Source organism: Cryptomeria japonica, chromosome 4, assembly GCF_030272615.1.
Source record: "Cryptomeria japonica chromosome 4, Sugi_1.0, whole genome shotgun sequence".
Taxonomy (NCBI): domain Eukaryota; kingdom Viridiplantae; phylum Streptophyta; class Pinopsida; order Cupressales; family Cupressaceae; genus Cryptomeria; species Cryptomeria japonica.
In genome coordinates this window covers 577,791,171-577,812,163 of record NC_081408.1, presented here as the reverse complement: position 1 = coordinate 577,812,163, position 20,993 = coordinate 577,791,171, and positions in this window count along the sequence as shown.

The window sequence follows — 20,993 nt, the reverse complement described above, 5'->3', positions numbered from 1 at the left end:
ATTGACTAGTTTTGTCAATGCCAACAATCTAACAATCTCCCCCTTTGGCATTCATGACAAACACTTCAAACTTTGGCTAGTTAGAAGCATGTTTCTTCATCTTTGTAATAGTCCAGTTATTAGTTCTTCCCTGAGTAATGAATATCTCCCCCTATCACTAATCATATTCTGATATAAAAATTTCAGCTCAATCACTACTTACCAATGCTACACTCTAATCATATCTCCCCCTTTGACAATAATGCCAAAGAGTCCTATCTGACCACTTACAAAACTACTCCCCTTAACTGGAGTACTCAACACTCATCAATCTAGTTTTTGTAAACAAAACTTGAAAGCATACCAGATTGATGTAGAACCCTATTTGCTTACTTTACTGAATGGAGGGGCATCACCCCAAACTTACCTCTAAGATAGTTAAAGGTGTCATTCTGTAGTGGCTTGGTGAATATATCAGCCACCTGCTCTTTTGTTGATATATACTCCAACATTACTTCCTTTTCCTGAACTTATTCCCTTAGATAGTGATATTTGATGGCTATATGCTTCGTTATTGAGTGCATCACCGGGTTCATAGATATGTCAATGGTACTAGTGTTGTCACAATGAATCACTACCGGTCCAACCACCTTTTCTTGAATTCCATCCAGCAGTTGCTTGATCCAAACTATCTGTGTGCAGTTAATTGCAGCAACTACATACTCAACCTCAGCTGTAGATTGAGATATGTAGTTTTGTTTCTTGCTTGTCCAAGATACAATTCTTTCTCCAAGAAAGAATGCTCCTCCATTGGTGCTCTTCATGTCATCGATGTTTCCAGCCCAATCTGAATTAGTGAAGATACTTAAGCTAAAGTCTCCTTTGTGTGGATACCAACGACCATACTCCTTAGTCCCCTTTAGGTATCTTAATATTCTTTTGACTACCACCATGTGAGTTTCTTTCAGATTTGCAGAAAATCTGGCAACTAGTCCAACAACTTGTGCTATATATGGTCTACTATGTACAACATACTGTAATTTACTGATCATGGACCAGTAAAGTGTCTCATTCACCTTTTTAGCCTCATCATATTTAGATATCTTACAACCTGTAACCATTGGAGTTCCAATAGGTTTGCAATCCTCCATTCCAAAAGTCTTGAGAATTTCTTGTATGTACTTAGTCTTACTGATAAAGATGTAATTCTTTAACTAAGAGACTTATAGGCCAATAAAGAACTTAATCTCACCAATCATGGACATCTCAAACTCTTGCTGCATTTGTCTTGCAAAGCTCCTGCTCATCTCATCATCTCCCCCAAAGATGATGTCATCCACAAAGATCTCAGCAATTAGGTGTTGTCCTTCAGTTTCACTCTTTAGATATAGGTTACTGTTATCACTGGTTCTTTTGAACCCAATTCTTAGTAGATATGTGTGTAATCTCTAATACCAAGCTCTTGGTGCTTGTTTCAGCCCATACAGATCTTTCTGCAACCTGCATACCATATTTCTCCAATCTTCAGATGCAAACCCTTCCGGTTTCTCTATGTATACCTCTTCCTCTAACACACCATTTAAGAATGCTGATTTGACATCCATTTGATATACTTTAAACCTCTTATAAGCAACATAGGCCAGCAGAATTCTAACCCCTTCCAGTCTGGCTACCGGTGTGAAGGTTTCTCCATAGTCCAAACCTTCTTCTTGAGCATAGCCCTTACAAACCAATCTAGCCTTGTTTCTTATCACCTTACTGGTTTCATCTATCTTATTTCTAAACACCCATTTGGTGCCTATTACATTTTTATTTTTTGGTTTGGGTACTTGAGTCCATGTACCATTTTTCTCTATTTGCTCTAGTTCTTCTTCCATATCTTTGACCTAGTCATCATCTTTTAGAGCCTCCTTTTCTTTTTTGGGCTAAAAAATGAAGAGCATACACTCATTCTATCTTGCTCTTCTTCTAGTTAGAACTCCTACATCCTTTTCATTGATGATTTCTTCTATAGAGTGATTATTTCTGACATATTTAGCCAATACTGGTTCACTCCTTGGAACTTCTTCTACTAGTTGTGCAGGTTATATCTCACAAGCTTCTTCATTAGCCACTTTGATAAGATCTTCTTCAGTAGGTTCCATTGGTACATTATACTTGAACCCTTTATAGTCCTCCAGTTCACTCTTACTGTCCTTTTCATTTTTCTTAGAGTACTCATCGACTTTGACATTTGCACTTTGAACAATCTTACCAGTCATTTTGTTTAGACACTGGTATGCCTTTCTCTTTGTTGAGTAACTAAGAAGGTTCCCTCATCACTCTTGAGATCAAATTTTCTAGTGTACTCGTCCCTTTTGATGTAGCACGTACTTCCAAATACTTTGAAATAGCAAACATTAGGTGAGTAACCACTCCATAATTCATAAGGAGTTTTGTTTGTTCCCTTCTTTACCTATATCTAGTTCAAAGTGTATACAATAGTGCTTATTGCTTCTCTCCAGAAGATATGTGTGATATCCTTTTGTATCATTAGAGTTTTGGCACAATCAATGAGAGTTCCGTTTCTTCTTTCAGCAACTCCATTCTGCTGAGGAGTTCTGGGTGTCGATATTTGTCTCATGATTCCCTATTCCTCACAGTAGTTCATGAACTCTTGAGAGGTGAACTCTCCTCCTCTGTATGATCTTAGGCACTTCACATTCTTACCAGTTCCTCTTTCTACTCAAGCCTTAAACACTTTAAACATGTGAAAAGCTTCTAATTTTTCTTTTAAAAAGATAGTCCACATCATTCTTGAGAAGTCATCCACAAATAACATAAAATACTAGTCTCCATAGAAGCTCTTGGTTCTCATGGGACCACACAGGACTATGTGAACTAAGTCCAACACACTTTCAGATGGGAAAGTTTTACTGCTGAAGTTGGACCCGGTCAACTTCCCTAGTTGACACTCTTTGCACATAGCATTTTTAGGTTTTACTGTATCAGGCATACCTCTTACAGATTTTGCCTTGCTGATTTTAGCTATGCTATCAAAATTAACATGACACAATCTTTTGTGCCATAACCAACTATCTTCTACCTTAGCCACTAGACAATTACCTATGCTAGTGTCTAGATGAAACAAATTGCCTATTGACTATTTACCAGTGGCAATTAAACTTCTAGATTTGTCATTTATTTTACATATCCCACTCTAACCAGTATCCTTTATTGTTAAGTTGTGAAACACTTAACAAGTTGTACTTTAATCCTTCTACCCAAAAGACATCATCACAGTTTGTCTATAATTCAAGGCTATAGACCCCTTACCTCTTACTACACATGGGGCATCATTTCCAAACTTCGCTGTTCCTCTATTGCAACCCTCCATGCTGAGGAATTTACTTCTATTACTAGTCATGTGGTGAGTGTAGCCACTATCGATCACCCATTCTCCACACTAGTTTGTGCTATAAAGCAATGCCATATCTCTTTCCTCTATGCTATCCTCTTTGACTACCACAAAAGCAATGACATATTCATCAGATCTCTTTGATTCTTCATCAATGACTCCTTCTTTTGCAATATAACATTCCTTCTTGCTTTTTTCCCTATAACTTTTGAAATTATCCTTCCTGTCTCTATCATTGTCAGGACATCTTGAAGCAATATGACCTATCTTATTACAAGAGAAGCACTTTAAGGGTAATTTACCTTTGTATTTACCTTTACCTCTTGGCAATCTTCTTTCCAGTAGAGCTTCAATTTTGTCTTGCTCATGTTCCTCAGAGAGCAGATTGTCATTCTCATGGGAATGATCGGTTCTTGTAGTAGAGCTACTACAATTTCTTTCCTTTTCCTTGTGGGTGCATGCACCATGGATTCTTTGAAAGTAGCATCAATATTTGGTATGCTATTGTCATAATTGCTCAACTCAAAAGAAATCAACCTATCGATCAGTGAGTCAAGAGTTACATTGACTGTTCCCAAGGATCTAAGCTCTTGGATAGCAGAGATCCTTATGGAATATTGTGGTAGCAGAGTTCTCAGGATTTTGCTAGCCACATCATCCTCCTTGAGTTTTTCTCCTGCACTTTTAATGGAGTTTACTACATCTTTTATCCTCTTCTTGTACTTCTCTATGTTTTCACTTTTCTACATTCTCATCTCATCATATTTTCCTCTCAGGCTGTCTACTTTGGCCTTTTGAACACGGGGATCTCCCCCATAGATTGTTTTAAGCTTATTCCATATCTAAAAAGCTATTTTCAAATCTTGTACCTTAGTAAATTCATTATCTGAAAGTGTGCTAACAATCAGATCCATAGAAACAGTATTATCTTGCCTTTCCTTGATTTGTCCTAGAGTATGATTCCATATAGGTTCATTGTATTCTATGATCACATGATTCCAATTGTGTTCACCTAGGGACTTTAAATAGAGTTTCATTCTTATACACCATAATATGTAGTTCTCCTTAGAGAACTTAGGATCCTCCTTACACATCATCTTTGATCTTTCCCTAAGCCGGTTAAGCTTCTTCTGATTCTAGGGACCTGATGCTCTAATACCAATTGTTATTCCCAATTGGTGCTGAGAGGGGAGGGGTGAATCAACACTTAATCAAAATTTCACAATTTAACTTTTATCTTAAATCTTCTTTCATCTAAGATCCAAAAATATACTTAATAACTGAAGTAAAATATGCAAGCATGAAAAGTTGACAATGACACCAAGAAGTTATCTCGTGGAAACCCAATAGGGAGAAAACCACGGTGTGAGTAGGAACTCACAAAATTTGCACTCTTCTAGAGTACGCTTAGTTTAGAGCCATCCCTGTTAGGAGATTACAAAGACACTATTAGGTGTCACCTGGTTAAGGGGTTTTGAACAAGGTCGGTTAGTGCCTTTACCCTGTTAAAGGTAGCCTGGTTAGAGGACTTAGAACATCAGCTAAGATGTTGCCTGGTTAAGGGATTTTACAATAGGGACCTGTTAAAGTCCACCAAGTCAACGGATTTATGTTGCAATTGTTAGAAAACAATAGATAGATGATCTACTGAATTAGCTACTGATAGCTTGATCAGATCTCAATACACACGGGTTGTGTCTTCTCTGGACAATACTAGTTTCCTTCTTACACCTTTGACTATTCACTCAGCTGATCATCTCTCCTTCAACACTACACTTTGTCGGTCCTCTGACCTTTGGCTCTGCACTCTACTAGTCCACTATCCTTCAGCTCTGCCCTCAATTGGTTCTCTGTCCTTTGGCTCTGCACTCAGCCAGTTCTTTGTATATTGAATCTACACTTAGTCAATCTACCTCACACATACACTCAACTGTGCTAACATCTCTTAGAACTTCCTCTCACTTTTCTCTTCACCCTGGATCGCCTTCAATGAGATTTCCTTGTTTTAAATTTCACGATCAAAAAATTTCTAAAAGAGCTCAAGAACTCTTTATACATTTTTCAGTTGACACCTATAGGCATATCCTCAATCAGATCAGTCAAGGATTTCAGAAGATTTCAAATTTAAACTCTCTCACACTTTCTCTGTGCACCTTTAAGAAATTCCGCCAATTGTTCAACTAGTTCTGCCACCGCATCTTCCAAGGATAGAAACCTCTGAGACATGTCCAATCAAATAAATGTGATCCAGAGAATCCACATGTAATCATGCTTGACTACATGGTAACTGAAAGTTAACTCTACCAAAAAAATATTTGGCATAGACACAAGCCTACCAACTCATTCTTTGCCACCGCAAGTAAATGGCCGATCACTGCTCCAAAACTTATGGTGATCGCTTATCTTCTTTTAGTCATACTGGTGTACCGGTATGTAACTGCACTTATTGCTTTATCGGTTCATTCTTTGGCTATCGGTTTGTTGTGCTAGCATCACGATTCTCCCCTCTTTGCTAGAGAGTTACTAGTTGGTTGGAACAAACATGTTTCTTTGCCTGAGTCACCTTTTGTGACTTCACCATCATCAAGGTGACCGATCTTCCTGAATGATAGATCAATTGAATTAATTTATCTTTCCTTGAGATGAAGTACCCTTTGATCATTCAATACCCCTTCATTATTTCTTATTGAAAAGCAACATTACTTTACCTATACCACTACACTGGTTAGTATCTTCACCGGTAAGTGTTGAGCATCAATGACAAACCTTAGCATATATACTAGTTTTCTAGATTGACCGGTTTTTTCAATTCCAACAATCCAACAAAGGATACATGTATTTCAAATAGGATATATTTCAATATTATTTGATTGTGATCTTCATTGTTCTTATGTTGTAAGTACCTTATTATGTAAATAACTCAAAGAAACAATAGTGATTATATGGTAATCAAAGATAAATAAATACACAAGTAGAAATAATCTAACCCTCCATAATTAGTGAAAGGAATATATGGAAATTATCTCCCTAAGAGAAACTAAGGAAAATTTGGTAGTGATTTACTAGTAAAAATAAGAAACAAAACTAAGAGGATCAAGACAAATTAGTTCAATAGAAAAGTGAAAGATGATGACTATAGCTTTAGTTTGGCTTGGTATTTTTGGCAAGGAACACTTTGTGAGTAAAGATGAAAGCCAACCCAAATAAGATCTTCAATCTAGTTATCATATGCTTGGTAGAATTGAACTTATTTTAGAAACTATGTGAATTAACATGGCATTTTTTATGGGAGAAATTAATTGAATATAGATGTTAGTCAATCCAATTGTGAATTGGATTTGGTACCATTAAATAATTTATTAGACAATACATGCCTACATTGGTTATGATTTGGAGCTTGATATATTAGTTGAGTGGATTGGTCAAAGGTAATTCTTGAGTGAAGCGAAAATAAAGAAAAATGTATAAATAAATGCATGGTTCCCTTAGGTTTAATAGTGAAAAATATTATAGAATAGAGTTGTTAGGTAAAATAAGTGTATAAATTTATAAGGATTAATACTACAAACAAATGTAAGAATGTTGCAAAGCTTGTAGCTGATAGGTTAACCCAAAGAAGAGTCATAGATTGTAAGGGACATGTCCCATTAGGAAAATATATGTGCAGGTTAAAGAAAAATAAAATATTAGTATAATATAAAATAAAATGAAATAGAAATAGGAGAAGGATCATAGGATGAATAATAATGAATAGATGTACTGAAAGAACACAAATAGACCTCTAAGAGGAGGGGGTGAATCAATGGTAATTAAAAATATTTTCTAATCAATCAAGCACAACTAATTGAAATGAAGAGAGATCAAAACATATGAATAAGGCAAGAATACACATATAACACCATGTATATGAGGAAAACCCATGGTGGTGAAAAAGATTGATGAGAAATGGTGCTAGAGTCTACTGCTCTAATCTAGCCTCAGAATGGAAACACTTTCGTTACAACTTTTAGGACCACCAACCCAGAGGAGCACCAAACCCTGAAGTTTATAGGCATCAACCTAAAGGAGCACCAACCCTTGTGATTTATGGGCACCAACCCAAAGGAACACCAACCCCTGTGATTTATGGGCACCAACCCCCGATCTAAGCGCCAACTCAGATGAATTACAATTACAATTAAAGCACCTTGTTACAAATGAGATTTTGTAATGCTGATATATTTTGGACCTCTTCCTCTATTTTTCTCTTTGTTTGCATCTCTTCCTATGATCTTCTTAACCTCTTATTTACTATATTCTATTTTGGCTCTTTGTTCTCTTCTTCAATCTCTTCTCCCCACTTTTTCACTTTGTGTACCCTCCTCTTTTGTTATGCACACACACTTCTTATTCTGCACTTTCTTAGATATGCATCCAACAATCTATACAGTCCCTTAATGTCCTCTCCATTATCTACTCCCACTTCTCTCTGAATAATGTATCACCAACCATATTTTTATGGTCTCTACTTCTAGCTCAAAAATATCCCACCATACCTAAATTAATTTCTCTTCTTGATCCACAGAAAGATTTTATCATCCACCTACCTTACATACTATTAGTATTCTTGTTTACTCAAGAAATATGTTGTCATCTATCTGATTTTACTCTTCTTAAGCTGTAAAAGGATTTGATCTTCCACCTGCCATGCAAACTATTGGCCACTAGCATTAAATGCATGTTTTATATTTCTTGGTTCAAATATCTACATTCAGATTACTATTGATAGTAACTTCACTTGTACATAATCTTTGATTACCCATCAATTGAAGATTTCAAATCTTCTCGAGCTACACAATTTATCTTCCATCTATTCTACAACCATCGACATTAATTTCATTCCATCCTCTTTTAGCAGTTTCAAATCTTCTTGATCAAATTTGATTTTGTTCTCAATGGTTCTATGTCAACATTAATTTCCTTCCTTAGTTGATCGAATAGACAAAAATAAACTCTCTTCAAAAAGTAGCATTTATACCATTCTTGACACATCCACAGGTCCATCTTGGTCAATAGTCCTATCTGACTATCATGGAAACTTTAATTTCTTTCCCTAGACACATGGTATTTGGTTGCAACATCACAACTTGATAGTTTCTTGCATCATGAAACCTTGCAAGGCCACACTTTCTTCATTACTTGGACATGTGGTGGTTGGTCACTTGATTGCAAGCCTTTCTTGATGAAATCACTTCTGCATGCGAAGCTACGCTTTCTTCTATCCTCTGAGATTTCTGGGTCTCGACACAATACATGGCAGAGTCTTGCAACATTGTGGGCTAAACATTCATGGTTACCTCCAAGCCGCGAGGTTGTGGTGTATCATCTTTTGTGACCATTGAAGGTTAGATCGCATGGTCGTAGGTCATAGTGATGGTTAACCCTGATTATTATGCTGGGTGGTTTAAGTCACCTTGATGCATGGTCTGTCGGATGGAAAAAACATGTGAGCCTTTACTCACTTAAACTACATTCATTGAACTATATAAATACTCAATACTACCACCATACTACCAATGTGGGATAATTGGTCATGAACAAGTGTGTCCATTTTGCACTATCTATATTTTTATCCCAATTGCATTAATCGATTCTTTGTCTTTTGTCTTCTCTATCCAACCTGAATACATGTTGTGTTATTTTTAGAGACTATCCAATCTGCACTCCATGATTTTTGTCGGTCTGCATACATCCTTTATGTTCTCTGTTCCAAATGCAAACTCCAAGCTTTGTTCAATCTACTCATTTCCTTGTTCAATCTTCTCATAGTTGACATCAATGACAATTCAATGCCAACTTGTACATATTTAAATAGATGATGAAGATAAATATAAGATATATGTGTGTGTGAAAGCTGAAAAATGATTATATGGTCATGTAGTGTCATAAATTGTAACCCCTTACAGTTATACTTATTTTTTGAGCCCTTGCTTTAGTGTGCCTTATCTTATGATAATTCAAGCTCATTTGGGCCTTATGACATCCTACTATTATAAAATACTTAAATTAGGACCTGATTTGGCATGACAAGGCCCAACATTCATGTCTCCCGTTTTACAGACCTAATTCTGGTAGAACTATATAAATTATGGGTGCCATAGACCCATTTGGGAGCCATGAAACCATTTGAGCACCAAAGTCCATGCAAAATTTTGTTAAATTTGAGCCATTGTTAGTGTATGTCTTCCCCTTTTCAAATCTAGTCTTTAGTTTTATATACAATTGTTTGAAGTCGGCCTAAATATGAAAATAGCTTGAGAAACTTGTATAAAGGTATCATTTCTAGGTCATTTAATTTCAAGCACACATCTACAAAATCCATTCAAGAGCATGCTTTCCTTCATCAAGAGCATATCTAAGTACAAGGAGAATTAAGCTACAACAATCTATCTTCAACTATGTTTTCATAATGAATTTTCTTATAATTTATCATGTTTTTTTTTTTTGATAGGTAAGGGCCGAAGCCAATAAGGTGTACATACCCTACCCCCTTGTGGGATTTGAACTTGTGAACTCACTTTCAAGAGCACAAGTTCTCCACCACTAGGTCAACTCAGGTTGTACTATAGTTTATCATGTTATTACATCAATACTTGGAGGAATTATATAAAGATAATTGCATCACCACCATTATAAATCTTGAGGTATAACCTTGTCAATTCAATATTTTATTTTAGATTTAGCTTCTAACATATGAGAAATAAGCTCTCTTCTAATCATCATTTTCTATAGTGGAGGTTAATTCCTACCTGGGTTTGACTTAGTAAATCTCCTATATAACAAAATATTGTTAGATGTGTGAATAATATTTTTATTGATGTCAAATCAGTCATCCGGTCCTATATCGGATAGTGTATGCAGGCCCGAATATTAGTTTAGATTTCATGCATGTCGTGGATGTTATATGGATATAGCTATGTATGTGCAGTTCAAGTGTTATAGTTTTTGGTTAGAAGTTATTATGAAACATGGACAACTTTGGATGATGACCTTTTGAGGTCCCATTGAGTTCTCATTGACCCCAGTATCCTGGTAGGAATTCCTATTGATCTCGGTATCAATTATGTATCCTATAGTTGCATTTTTAATGGCTACTAGAAGTATCTCTTTGAGTTTTGTGATTATGGTTTCCTTTGTATGTGTGGAGTCTACATTTTGGAGATATTGGGCTTAATCTTGTGATGATAGGTTCGTTCTCTTGGGTTTGGATGACCCTTGCCATTTTCTTGGTAATCGGAAGTATGAAAAGGAACTGTATAGTGTTGGAATCCAAGAACACTGAGAGGGGGGGTGAATCAGTGTTCTACAAGTATGATTAATTTTAACCTCATTAAAACATGCGTACACCAACCAGTATACCAGTACATATAGAATTGAAAGAAGTAAAGCAACCAATAAGCCAATCACATAAATGAATATCATAACACACAGAGTTATACATAAAAAACCTCAAAGAGGAACAACCACAGTGGGATTTATGACCCACAATATCAATCTACTGGCCATATGAAGAGATATTACAAAATATAGGGGCCTGCACTTACAAGAAGGCTTACAGCCTAGAGCACACTCCTCAATCAGAAAAGGAGCCTCATTGACTACATGTAAATCCAAACTACAATCTAGAGAAATGATTGAACTGTGGAGATAGCATCTTCTATGCCAGAATACAATTCTGGTTAAGCTCTGTCTGTTCCGGTCTAAAACCCTAAACCCTTTATCGGAATACCCCTTTACACAAATATCCTCACATAGATGATCTCTCAGATATATTTCACATTACATAACATTATCATGTTATCCTATCCATATATCCTTCACTATATAAAAATTGATCTAACCAACTGACCTATACACCCTATACAATTTATCATGCTTTATGTCAGCTTACAAAGATAATTACAATATCAATATACATGTCAGCTAGATAACATAAATATGTGAATATCAAAAACAATTGTCAATTCCGGATCCAAAAGATGACGGCCTCGAATACCTAAACCACGTTGGCCTGCATTGCCAGTAACCAAATAATTCCTTCCAACCTGCCGGTGCCAGTGAAGTGCCTGTCGGTACACAACTGACCCAAAATATGAAGCTGAAATAAGTCAATATGTTGCCATCAATGACAACATAGTGAAACCAACCAGTTGAGTGTCAATTGACAACAATCTCCCCCTTTGGCATTGATCATGGTTTCATTTGCTGGTTTCATCCTGCCTGCTCCCCCTAAGTTGAATATTAATCAATACAAAATACTCCATACTCCCCCTAATGTATACAAATCCCCTTTTTCTTGTTTTTTACATCTATATCACTCTCCCTTTGACATCAATGCCATCAAAATTTCCAAAAAGAATGCCAAAGATCCAAAATCGGGACAAAGAATGAAAAGATTGTAAAATGATATCCCCAAAATATCTTACCGGAGCTTAATATATTTGAAAATATCTGGGTATGCCTTCTCCAAAATCTCAAGATAAGTATCCCAACTAGATTTGAAAGTGCCGAAAATAGATACAAGTCCATTTAGCATATGGGCAAAGGACTCTTTCTCATTTATCTCTATCGGTGTGGGCTTGCCAACCATATCTATACACGCCTTGTTATGTACATTGAGTGAATCCAACTGGGGACTTGTTAGGGTTTCAAGAAGATCCGAAGCAAATATGAACTAACAATTATATGCAGATTTAAATATAAAAGATAAAGAAATAAAACATGACATAGATAACATAGAGATTTAACGCAGTTCACCCATAATGGGTTACGTCCACCATACACAGTTGCCCAATCTTTCTTATTATCGAGCAAAAATAGTACATCAACCTTACAATGCCTTAAGCATCCCAGCTACTTATAACATGCATTTTTAGGGCAACAAATAAAGTCGGCCTTTTTAGGGTTTTATTACAATGTTGGTTTTCATCAACAAAAAATGGCAAAAAAAATTTCTCGAGGGTTGCCGCTCTCGAACCCCCGCAGTGGGCTTCATCCGCTTTCCTAGGGCCCGGCTTGACCCCAGACCCTGGTGAGGATACATGCTGAGTGTATAGTACTTTGCTGATCAGTCACCACATATCAACAATCTCTCACTTGGAGACTGATCAGGCTCCACACCAAACAATCTCCCACTTGGAGACTGATACTAGACAACACCATTGTACTTGCACCATCCATTGGATAAAACACTTGGACTTGACTGGTATAAATTCCACACTTATCAATCAAGAAGACCAACAGAAACTGATGAAGAAACTAGCTTCTCATGTGGAACTACCTTCGTGAACATAATAGTAGGATTTTCACTTGTGTGAATTTTCTCAAGCCGTAACTGACCCTCCTCCAAAACATTCTAGATGAAGTGGTACCTGAGCTGAATGTGCTTTGTCCTTGAATGAAAAGAAAAGTTCTTTGCAAGATGAATGGCACTCTGGCTATCAGTATATAATGGGTGATCCTCTTGTGTCTGACCCAATTCCTCTAGAAAACATTATAACCAAATCATCTCCTTGATGGCTTCTGTAGCAACAACATACTCAGCTTCAGTGGTTGAAAGTGCAACAACCTTATGCAACCTAGAAATCCAACTGATTGCAGTTCCCCCTATAGTAAAAACATACCTTGTAGTACTCCTCCATGAATCAATATCACCTGCCATATTAGAGTCAGAAAATCCACTCAGAGAAACATTAGATCCTTTGAAACATAATGCCTTTGTAGTAGTTCCTTTCAAATACCGAAGAATCCATTTCACAACATTCCAATGTTCCATACCCGGATTACTCATGAACCTGCTCACAATTCCCACTGCATGTGCAATATCTGGCCTTGTGCAAACCATTACATACTTTAGACTGCCAATAGCTGATGAATACGGGATGTTAGACATTTTTTTTACCTCTTCCTATGCCTTTGGGCACATCTCTTAGTCAATTTGAAATGACTAGCCAAAGGTGTACTAACTGCTTTTGCATCTTGCATGTTAAATCTTTTCAACACCTTCTTTATATATTCGCTTTGGGACAAATTCAAGGTTTTATTTTTACTATCCCATGTAATCCTCATACTAAGAATTTTCTTAGCTGCACCCAAATCCTTCATAGCAAATGACCTGGCTAATTTCTGTTTAAGATCATTTATGTGTTGCATGTTAGACCCAGCAACAAGCATGTCATCAACATAAAGCAACAAGATAATATAACTACCATTATCCAATATCTTAAAATATACACAATGATTAGAATGACATCTATGATAACCGTGTTCAGCCATGAAACTATCAAATTTTAAATACCATTGTCGGGGTGCTTGCTTTAGGCCATACAAACTTTTCTTCAACCTGCACACCAAGTTCTCCTTACCTTTCACCTCATATCCCTGTGGTTGCAATATGTAAATTTCCTCCTCCAAATCTCCATGGAGAAAAGCTATTTTGACATCTAATTGTTCAAGATATAAATCATCTACAGCCACAAGACTAAGTACAGTTCTAATTGAATTCATTTTTACAAATGGAGAAAATATTTCATCATAATATATACCCCTTTTCTGTGCAAAACCTTTTACCACAAGTTTGGCCTTATATCTTTTCTGACCTCCTTCCTCCTCCTTCAACCGATAAACCCATTTGTTAGGCAAGGCTCTTTTTTCTGTAGGTAAAGGGTGGTGTAGGAGCACCCTTCCAAGCTCTTCCTCCTTCTTTGTTTTGTTGGTGTTATGCTTCTTTTGAAGCCATTGTATATAAAATAAAGAGCCATGTGCTCAATTGTCTTAGTTGAGGTCTTAGGGTCATGAGTCAAAATTGAGGATTTCTTGGAAATAGGGGGTATGTGTGCATTTGAGGTTTTTGGGGGTGTCCTTAGGTTGGCCCAATGTGGGTCTAGGAATCAAGAAAAGCAACATTGGGAAAGTTGCGCAAAAGATGCAAAAGTTGCATGACAACTTTTAAAAGTTGTCAAGCAACTTTTCCACCATGAGGTCAAAATCCTTAATGTAGCATGGAAAACCCTAATATGGGCACACAAACTAAGGAGAGGGTAGTATAAGTAGTTACAAACCCTAAGTTAATGGGTTGGATGTTAGACATTGTATAGCCCAAGCATACTAATTTGACTGTGACTACAATTTTGTTGTCAGTTGACACAAAAGGAGTAAAGAAAGATCATCAATGGATAGATTTGCATGAAAACTAATGTGGAGTGTCTTGTATGGTGTAGTTACTCTCATTTTGAGCATATAGATTAGGTTTTGATTTGTAAGGGAGGTGTGTTTGTAATTATTTTGTGAATTTGCTCCTTATTGTTCGGTTTTGGACTGGTTTGTGTAAATGGCTGCGTAACTCCATTCCCCATTGTGGAACCACCATGAAATCATGGGGAATGAGAGTGAAGACCTTGCACTATAGTTCAATTCAAGCAGGGCCCTTGAAAATGCAAGGAGGCCAAACAAAGACCCACTCCTAGGCAAGACTAGACAGTGCCCGACTAGGAAGGGTCAAGTTGCAGAGGTCTTGGAGAGCAAGGTTGGTTAGAGGAGAGTGCACCCTTTGAAGGAGGTGTAGAGGATTGTGTGAAGCATCATTGGTGTGAAGGAGGAGCCTCCACCAATCTAGACAAGGTGGCTAAAACACAAAACACTCACAGTGACCCAGGTAGGCCATAAAACCCTCACGAAACCCTTAAAAACCCCAAAATTCGCCCAAGGCACTGTACAGCCACTTAGAGGCCCAAAAATAGAGAAATACTTGAGCCCTTTCCAAATTAATGGTAGTCCATTTTGGGAGTTTGGGTTGTTTGTGCATCATTTGTGAGAGGGAGCCCTAAAGGACCGGGTAGAAGGCCTAATTGGTCAAAATCCTTGTAGCCCTATTTTGAAGGCAAAAACACAAAACAGTGAAATCGGTAAGAGGTTGAAAGCTTGAAACCTCTTGGGGGCACATGGATGGGTGGAAAAACCTTGTTGGAGACCTGACCTATCCTTTCTAAGACCTTGGAAGGTGTGGAACAATCCAAGCCCTTATTAGCCATAGTAAGGGTTTTTGAGTCTCATGAGTAGGTGAGACCTTAGGAGCAGCATTGCAACTCATTGGTGGGTGGATTGGGCAAGGTCAGGGGATTCCTCAAGTAAGGGAAGTCCTAGAGACCCTAGAGTGTGAAGAGAACACCAGGTGATCCAAGGGAAGGATCCAAGAGCATAGACTAGGCTAGTCTATCCCTTACCCCATCCCATCAGATTGGTATTAGAGCAAGTTAAAGATTTGATGGACTGTGTATGTCTCTATATACTGTTGAATCAGTAGGGGAGAGAAGAATGGTCACTAATGTAGAGCTAGCTAGGGAGGTAGAAGAGCAGAAGGAGAAGAATAGACTCCTTGAAGAATCTATGAGTGAGATAAGGGATAAACTACAGGAAGTGGTGGATCAGAGGACACAAGGACCTTGGGGAGAAGACACTAAAGATAAAGGCAAGATAACTATAGACATAGATGATATTATACCTGAGCCGAATCCCTTGTTTAATGAAGAACCATTTGTAAAGGCTATTAAGGCTTTGAACACCAAAGATTTTGAAGGATTGCCACATTTCAGTGGAAGGATGGACATTGACATTGTCATGGAATGGATTGAGGGCATGGAAAACCACTTTGAGTGTGAAGGAGTGACAGAGGCTCAAAAGGTTAAAGTTGCCAAATCAAGATTAAGGGGAGCATCTTTGACATGGTGGAAGTACCTACAAGAAGAGAGAGTTAGCATGGGGAAGCCACCTATTGCCAATTGGAAGGCCATGGTGAGTAAGATCAAAGAGAACTACTTACCAAAGGATTATGAAGTCCAACTTCATAAGAAGAGATAGGGTTTGAAGCAAAAAGACCTTGATGTGACCTCCTACATCGAAGAATTTCTAAAACTTTGTCTTAGATCCAAAGTCCAAGAAGATGAATCTATTGAGGTGGCTAGGTATATAAGCAGCCTAAAGTGAAACATTCAAGAGGAGATAAGCCTATGGACTCCTACTACTATTCAAAAATGTCATCAGCTTGTTGTCAAGGTGGAAGAGAGGAACAAAAGGAAAGGAGACTCCAATAATAGGGGTAGAGGCAGAGGTAGAGAACAAATGAATCACTGAGGTGGTTATCAAAGCAAGGAAAATGAGTAGAGGAACCAAGGAGAAGCCAAGTTGACTGAGCATGGAAGTGAAACCAATCTTAGAGGGGGCCATTCTAGAGAAAGAGGTGCACAAGGTGGTCCAAGTAGGGGTAGAGGTACCAGTAGAGGTAACTCCTACTTTGCAACTATGAAGTGTTACAATTGTGGTCAATTGGGACACCCGACATATAGATGCCCTAACAAGCCTACCTCATCAAATAGTGGAAAGAGGGTTTCTTATGCACATGAAGAATCTTCAAGCAGTAAGACACCTGAGGTGGACCATATTGAATCAAAGGTTGGAGAAAATCTGATGTTCAATAGGATTTTGATCAGACAACCGGTTAAGGAGGAACCCAAATAGAGGAGAGCATTGTTTAGGGTGAGATGCAAAGTTCTTGGTAAAGTTTGCAAGGTGATAGTTGATTTAGGCTCAACTGACAACATCATATCAGAAGAGGCAGTTAGGAAGTTGAAACTTACAAGGATACCCCACACTAACCCATACAAGGTGACATGGTTGAACCATGAGCAGAGTGTGCTAGTCAATGAACAGACTTGGGTAGAGTTTTCTATTGGAGGATACAAGGATAAGATCCTCTGTGATGGAGCACCTGCAACACTCCCACCAAGAAGGTCTATAAGTCATCAAATAGACTTTGTTCCCAAAACATCCCTACCTAACAAAGCTACATATAAGCTCACACCTGATCAAAACAAGGAGGTAGCAAGGCAAGTGCAAGAGTTATTGGAACAAGGATTGATTAAGAAGAGCATCAACCCATGTGCAGTCTTGGTAGTGCTAGCATCAAAGAAGAGAGGCAAGTGGAGACTTTGCACTAATTCAAGGGAAATCAATAGGATCACCATAAGGTATAGTTTCCTATTCCTAGAATAGAGGATTTAATGGATTGTCTAGGAGATGCTATGTATTTTACCAAGTTGGACCTTAAAAGTGGTTATCACTAGATTAGAATCAAGGAGGGTGATGAGTGGAAGATTTCTTTCAAGACCATAGAAGGATTGTATGAATGGCTTGTGATGCCATTTGGAATCACCAATGCCCCAAGCACCTTCATGAGGTTGATGAATGAGGTGCTAAAAGACTTCACAAGCAGATTTGTGGTGGTGTACCTAGATGAAATTCTCATCTATAGTAGAACCAAAGAGGAGCACCTTGAGCATTTGAGGTTAGTATTAGAGAGGTTGCATGAGGAGAAGTTATCCATCAACCTAGAGAAGTGTGACTTCTTGAAGAAAGAGCTAGTCTACTTAGGATTTGTGGTTTCTAAGGGAACCTTGAAGATGGATCCAAGCAAAGTGGAGGCAATCTTGAATTGGCCTGCACCTAGAACAGGGACTGAAGTTAGGAGTTTCCATGGTTTAGCCCAATTCTAAAGGAAGTTTGTAAGGAACTTTAGTGGCATATGTGCACCAGTCCTTGACACCATAAAAGGAGGCCTTAAAACTAAGTTTAAATGGACTGAGTAGGCTAACAAAGCATTTCAATTGTTAAAGCAAGAAGTAGCCACAAAACCTATCCTTCTTCTACCTACTTTTGATAAGCTATTCACTTTGGAGTGTGATACAAGTGGAATTGTAGTAGGGGGTGTATTGAGTCAAGAGGGAAGACCTATGGCATTTTTTAGTGAGAAGCTCAATGAATCAAAGAAGAAGTACTCAACCTATGACCTAGAGTTGTATGCATTAGTGAAGTCACTTAAAAAATGGAGGCATTACCTACTTCCAAAGGAATTTGTGGTGTTCATAGACAACTAGGCATTGAGTTACATTAACACTCAAGAGAGGCTTAGAAATAGGCATTTGAAATGGATGGAATATCTCCAATCCTTCACCTTCACCATCAAGCATAAGAAGGGGCAACTCAACAAGGTGGCAGATGCATTAAGCAGGAAGTTGTTGATAGTTCAAGAACTACAATTGCAGAGCATAGGAATAGAAGGTTTCAAGGACCTCTATGAAGGAGATGAAGACTTCTCATCAACTTACAAGGTTTTCAAGGAATTTGAGAACCATTTCCATGGTGAGTATGCAGATTACACTCTCCAAAATGGTCTCTTGTTCAAGGGTAATTAGTTGTGTGTGCCAAGAGGATCCATGAGGGAAAACCTCATCCAAAAGAAACATAATGATAGTTTAAGTGGACACTTTGGAGTCAACAAAACCTTGGATTTAGTACAGAGGTACTACTATTAGCCAAAGTTGCCAAGAGATGTGAAGAGGTATGTAGAGCAATGTGGTGTATGCCAAAGAGCAAAGGGAGGATCAAACGTTGGTCTCTATCAACCATTGCTGGTCCCAAATAGACCTTGGGAATGTATAAGCATGGACTTTGTAGTAGGACTTCCCAAAACAAAGACAGGTATGGACAACATCTATGTGGTAGTAGATAGATTTTCCAAGATGAGCCATTTCATTCCATGTAGAACTACACATGATGCTAGCTATGTTGCACATCTCTTCTTTAAGGAGATTGTTAGGATTCATGGACTCCCTTTAAGCATTGTTTTAGACAGGGACAACAAGTTCATGGTCCATTTTTGGCAAACATTATGGAGGAGACTAGGAACTAACTTGTCATTTAGCTCAGCTTACCATCCACAAACTGATGGTCAAACTGAAGTTATCAATAGAGTGTTAGGAAATTTGGTGAGGTGTTTAACTAAGGAATATGGACACACATGGGACCTAATCATTCCTCAAGAAAAGTATGCATATAATGATAGTGTGAATAGGACCACTGGTAGAAGTCCTTTTGAGGTTGTATATGGCAGACATCCAAGGGGAGTATGTGAGTTGAGAGACCTTGGTACTTTGGAAATGAAGAGTGGGCAAGTAGACGACTTCACTCAAACCATCAAGGAAGTTCAAGAGAAAGTCAAGAAATCCATCCTTGAATCCACTCAAAAACTAAAAGCCAAAATGGATGAGAAAAGGAGAAAGGTTCAGTTCAAGGTGGGTGACTTTGTGATGGTTCATTTGAGCAAAGATAGGATGCAAAGTGGTAATCCTACCAAACTACAAATGAAGAGGGTAGGACCTTGTAGAATTCTGGCAAAATATGGTGAGAATTCTTACAAGGTTGACTTGCCTTCAGATTTGGCTATATCACTAGTCTTTAAAGTTGCTAACCTGATCATGTACAGGGGTGAGATAGAAGGGCAGACTGAGAACCAAGCCAAGGTACTGTAGGACCAAGATGTTAATGTCTTCCCATAGGTGAAGAAGCCTATAGTAGAGGAGATCTTGGAATCTAGAGTAAAGAAGTCCACCAGACACCAGGTCTACATGGAACACTTGGTGAAGTGGGTAGGATAGCCTGAGTCTGAAACTACATGGGTTGAAGAGAGCAGGTTCAAGACACTTGGTATAGACCCGACTCTCATCTCTTCTTCCATTTCTTAGTTGTGTACAGAGGGGGAGTATGGTGTAGGAGAAACCTTCCAAGCTCTTCCTCCTTTGTTTTTTTGGTTTTATGCTTCTTTTCAAGCCATTGTATATAAAATAAAGAGCCACGTGCTCATTGGTCCTAGTTGAGGTCTTAGGGTCATGAGTCAAAATTGAGGATTTCTTGAAAATAGGGGGTATGTGTGCATTTGACGTGTTTTGGGATCCATCACAGCATGGTGGTGTCCTTAGGTTAGCCCAATGTGGGTCTAGGAGTCGAGAAAAGCAACATTGGGAAAGTTGCTCAAAAGTTGCAAAAGTTGCATGATAACTTTTAAAAGTTGTCAAGCAACTTTTCCACCATGAGGTCAAAATCCTTAATATAGCATGGAAAACCCTAATATGGGAACATAGACCATAGAGAGGGTAGTATAAGTAATTAAAAACCCTAAGTTAATGGGTTGGATGTCAGACATTGTACGGCTCAAGCATACTGACTTGACTGTGACTGCAATTTTGTTGCCAGTCAGCACAAAAGGAGTAAAGAAAGATCATCAATGGATTGATTTGCATGCAAAACTATGTGGAGTATCTTGTATGGTGTAATTAATCTCATTTTGAGAATTTAGATTAGGTTTTGATTTGTAAGGGAGGTGTGTCTGTAATTATTTTGTGAATTTGCTCCTTAATGTCCAGTTTTGGATTGGTTTGTGTAAATGGCTGCATAACTCCATTCCCCATTGTGTAACCACCATGAAACAATAGGGAATGAGAGTTTAGACCTTGTACTATAGTTAAATGCAAGTAGGGCCCTTGAAAATTCAAGGAGACCAAACAAAGACCCACTCCTAGGTGAGACTGGACAGTGCTCGGCTAGGAAGGGTCAAGTTGCAGAGGTCTTGGAGAGCAAGGTTGGTCAAAGGAGAGTATACCCTTTGGAGGAGATGTAGAGGAGTGTGTGAAGCATAATTTGTGTGAAGGAGGAGCCTCCAACAATTTATACAAGGTGGATAAAACACAAA